Raw genomic sequence first — 5,000 nt, 5'->3', positions numbered from 1 at the left:
AAGATTGACTCCTGATGTAGAGGCTGGAGGTGTCTGGTCCCTTCAGAGCACCCTTCATGTCGCAGGTAACCTCCTTCCCCTCTGTGTGTGTATGTGTGTGTGTGTGTGTGTGCCTGTGTGGGTGTGTGTACGGGCACGATTGGGTGCGTGTGTGTGTGCATATGCGCCTATACGCGAGCTTCCGAGCGACCAGGTTACCCACGGCACCTGCTCCACTGAAGGTGAAAGAAGTGCTCACTTGAGCTCATTGAAAAGTAGATGTGACAGTAAATTTTTCAGCCTCCCGAGATGGGAGATCTTGTTATAGCAGTCAGGATGGGGGTCAGGGCAGTGGCTGTTGATGATTGAGGAAAAGAGAAGTAAATTCATTCTGCTTCAGGCACTTTGTCAAGTGCCAGTAGCTTACCGTTGAGAGCCACTCACCCATCACTGTGTTACGGCCCCAGAGGTCACCCTCTTGCCATAAATCAGACTCGCCTCGCCTGCTAAACCTATTGCCTGCTCCCGCTCCTGCTCCCTTCTCCCGGCTCCTGCTCCGTCTGACGAAATGAAAAAGAAGAGCCAAGCTGCTCCTGCTGCTGTTGTTGTAGTTGTAGTATCCGGGCCTGTATGTACTGTACCAAAGATGGTTGAGAAGCAGCCCTCCGCTACATGTTACTGCTTAATGAAACCAGCCTATCTCTGCCTGTATCGATCCATAGGAATCAACTTTTCATTTTATATATATATATATATATATATATATATATATATATATATATATATATATAACTTATTTATTTCTTCTTCTATTTGCAAATTGTTAATGGGAATGAGGCAATTAAACTCCTGTGTTTATGTAGCCCAGGCCCAGGTTCTTTATGATGAGTTGTATTGATTCACCCCCTCCTTTCTTTGCAGGGTTGTAAGTGACAATGTTTTTGATTACTCCTGATGAACCTCCTTGGAGTGTTAATTAAAATGCCGGCAGATGCGCAGGTGTGGGAGATCATTAGGAACAGACTGCGGCCCCCTGTTCACAGACGTCCTGCACCCAGGCCCAGTGTGTGCACGCACATACGCACACACACGCGCTTACACACACACACACACACACACGCTTACACACACACACACACACACACACACACACACACACACACACACACACAGAGGCCTCAACAGCCCACCAGAGACTTAAGAGGAAGTGGTAATGAGAGGAGAGAGACAGTAGGCTGAGGGAGACAGGAGCAGCAAGCAGAGGAGACAAGGGTAGGAGGAGAGAGGAGATGATATTGGAGAAGAAAAGAGGGAAGGAAGGAATGACAACAAAAAGGAAAGAGAGGAGAGGAGAGTAGAGGGGCGCATAGAAGAAGGAGAGGACATTCATCTGGCAAACAGCAGAGCCAAAGCAGAATGCCATCCAAAACAAAGCCGACCAGCAGGTGTCTTAATAACTGTGTCAGTCCTATGCCCCTACTGTACAGTACACACTGTAAGAGCTCCATTACTGACAGCTCTGCAGTATCCCTCACTTTGGGTTTCGCTGTCTGAGCGATTGGGCTAAATGCCTCCCTCCAGTTGCAAGCAGCACGAAAGATATTCACTTTTCTGAGTATCCCCGTAAGTGTGAAATGCTCAATGATACCGTAGCATGTAGTGTTAGTTTTTACGGTGAAACGTTCGCTCAGCTCCACAGAAGATTCCTTCATTCTTGGAGAGTCTCTCTCAGGGCTCGCCAGCACCGCTCAGAGCTTCTCGCCAGGCCTCATGGCCGGCCTCACGCATACTTTACCTACAGTCGTCCACAGGGTGCCTCCAACCAAAACACCAATGATACGCACAACCCAAAACGCTCCTGTCTCCCTTTTTTTTTCAGCTGTTCATTGATATATTATGAAATTATTGATATCTTGTGCGGCCATGTGCAAACATTTTTCTAGGACACGGTGGGAGAGGGAGTGCAAGGGAAAGAGGAAAAATAATCGGGTGAGTGTGTGTATGTGTGCACGTGTGTGTGTGTGTGTGCGCGCGCTTGTGGTGTGCGTGTGTGCGTGTGTGTGTGTGTGTGTGTGTGTGTGTGTGTGCGCGGGGCTGCTTTCAATATTCCTTCTTATTAGGGTATGATTATCCTGCCGCGCCTGGCTTCTCTCACATCGTGACAGAAAGAGGAGAGGCCAGGGGTACCCTGGGAAGGCCAGACGCAGAGTAAAAACTTCCTGACCAGACCTGGGTTTCACCCCCTGCTTCTCACCAGTAACATTTTTCAAATTTTCTGTATTATATCTGTTCGTTGCTGTTATTTCTAAAAGTAACAGTGAATTTTGACGCCAATTGAAAATGTGATTTGTTTTGAAATTGTGTCTGTGCTGTGTTATTATATACTTGATTTGTTGGATTAGGCGAGTTAGAGTACTGCTACACTTGCATCTCTTGAAACAAGTCATAGGTTTATTTGTTATATCAAGCCCCCAAATTGCTCTCAACCTCACACCAATTCACAGCATTTAAGGGGCGTCGTCCGCTGTCAGCGAATTACTCTTACTCCGTCTCTCCGAGGACGCTGGGCCTCCTCTCTCCGCGCCCAAACCCCTCTCCAGTCAGCCGAGGCGCTCTCCTTCTCGCTGCCTTCTAGAACTCTGGCACAGTTTTGCGAAACCTTTCAAACAGAGAGAAGAAGGCCCCCAGTTCCCCTTTGATGAAATAGCCTGAGCAGGCTGGCTACGTGCCACTGAGGATGCAGGCCACCGAGCTGTGATCTGACGGAATATTCCACGCACACCCAAAAAAAAAGGGATTAAAAAAAGAATGAAATTGAGGAGAAGAAAAACTGTGCAGCAGGTCCCGAGGGTCTGGTCAGGCACTTTGTACCGTACATATATCAGCTGTCACCCACGGGCTCCAAAGAGACAAAGAGAAACACAATGGAACCGACAGATGGCCCAAAACAAACCACGCAAGAAAACCTGGGTTTGATGCTATTAAAAGCTGTTTACCTCAGCCCAGACGTGTGTGTGTGTGTGTGTGTGTGTGTGTGTGTGTGTGTGTGTGTGTGTGTGTGTGTGTGTGTGTGTGTGTGTGTGTGTGTGTGTGTGTGTGTGTGTGTGTGTGTGTTGTTTAATACCCTGCTCCCAGGTGTTTCATCCAGCCCACTGTTATGTTTGTGGCTCCCAGACGGCAGTTTCCAGGCCTAATATCGTAGTGTGTGTGTGTGTGTGTGTGTGTGTGGGTGTGTACCACAATTAAGATTAAATAAAAGACACAACACAGTGAAACTCATAAATAAAATCTGGCTGCTGATACCTTTGGTTGTTGGTGGACACCAGCTAACAGATCCCCCCCAACCACACACACACACACACACACACACACACACACAAGAGAGGCCTGACACCTCAGAATGATGGACTCCTTGAATGCACTGACCTTTCTCATCTGGACTGCTCCCCACCCCCACCCCCCTCAGCCCCTCTCCCTCCTCCATGTAGATGAGACAGAGACAGATGAAGATATTTTCTGATGGGGGAGCCATTTCACAGAGACACGCGAAATGAGTTCTGGCGGTCCCAGCCCACCTTCCTCCATAGGAGATTAATACTGACACAGGGCACTTTGAGACCATGACAACCGTGAGAGAGAAGAGGAGCCGACAGCCTTCCTGCCCACACAGCTAGACAGACCCCTCTCTCTCTCTCTCTCTCTCTCTCTCTGTGTTTGTGTGTGTGTGTGTGTGTGTGTGTGTGTGTGTGTGTGTGTGTGTTTCTATAATAACAGTATACAGTACATTCACAACATGTGCATATCCATGTATCCAAATGGTGGATATGGGTGGTAATATCCAACACATGCACATATTGAATATCAGCATTTTCCTTTTGTTTAATCATTACAAAAGAATCATATTGACCTCAATTACTCTGTATGTAGAGGTTGCTTTCACCATAAATGTAGTCGTTGATTTGGCAACAACGCTCCCCGTGTCCTAAACTACAGTGGGTCTGTGCGATTTTGATTGGCTGTTGTAGGAATTGATTGCTCAGACAGGTCAGTTATATAAAGGATATGAAGACAACCTTCTGACTTGACACAAAACATAACTGGAATGTGCTACCGTGATAAGCACACAATGAATGGCAACAAAGTATTTCAAAAACAATTATTTGTTGTTGTGTTTATTCTTTTGTCCACAAAACAATTTTTATTTTCCATTTGTCCACAAAAAATGTGTTTGTTTGCTACTGTGGATTAATATTGGAATGGCAATTCTGAGCCCTGAGCCCTACTACTTAAAACATATTTCACAATGAAAATCCCTGGCAGAGGTGTTGTCCAAGTCCATGTCTTATGATCATTATAATCACTTTCCTTTGTTCTGTCCTCTAGTTTACTGGTTATTGTGGTTGGCATATCATTTAATTTTCCACACACATAATATGGCCGTACTCATATGCATCCACATAGTTCTTTTGAATATGCTCCGTATTTGATAAATAATAAATAAGTGCCATTCTTCTCTGACTGAGTTTCTGGTCATTTTACCATCCAAGTGGAATGTGGGTGAATGCCACACATGCTTGTCTCTACCAAACACTCAGAGTGGTTCCATGTTGAGCGTGTTTGTGGAGCAGTGTGAACAGAGACTGGGACCGCATTGGCCTCTCGCTGAGTGTGGTAGAGATGCCTGTTGCCTTAGGATGGTTCCCATGGCATTATAGAGTACGAGTTTATAGAGGAATTTGAGGAATTACTCTATCTGGAGTCGGGAAACTGCTGCTTGCATGTCTACAGTATTCACTACCGTATTGAAGCACAACTATCCTCAACTTTGAAAATTGGGAATATTTTAGGAGACCGGGGAGGAATTAATAAATAGAATACATGAACATATTTACAAACATAAATCTTCATTTGTGTCCATTGTACTTATCTTTGTGACCAATATATTTAGTTTTTCATTTAGGACAAGATTCTTTTTTTACCAATTTTAGACTTTTTATTACAAAGTTTAGTTCAGTAATATC

The 5,000-nt window shown here is 45.4% G+C and overlaps 1 protein-coding gene across 1 annotated transcript in view; it reads left to right on the top strand.

Moving 5' to 3' along the window:
- Positions 1-5,000, top strand: part of LOC310806259 (adhesion G protein-coupled receptor D2) — a gene marked incomplete at its 5' end in the record, with an annotated part of 64,029 nt that overhangs the window by 45,553 nt on the left and 13,476 nt on the right. The window lies entirely within an intron of this gene.

This window comes from Argentina silus, assembly GCF_951799395.1.
Source record: "Argentina silus genome assembly, chromosome: 6".
In the NCBI taxonomy this organism is placed as follows: domain Eukaryota; kingdom Metazoa; phylum Chordata; class Actinopteri; order Argentiniformes; family Argentinidae; genus Argentina; species Argentina silus.
This window is presented reverse-complemented; position numbering and strand designations above follow the sequence as displayed.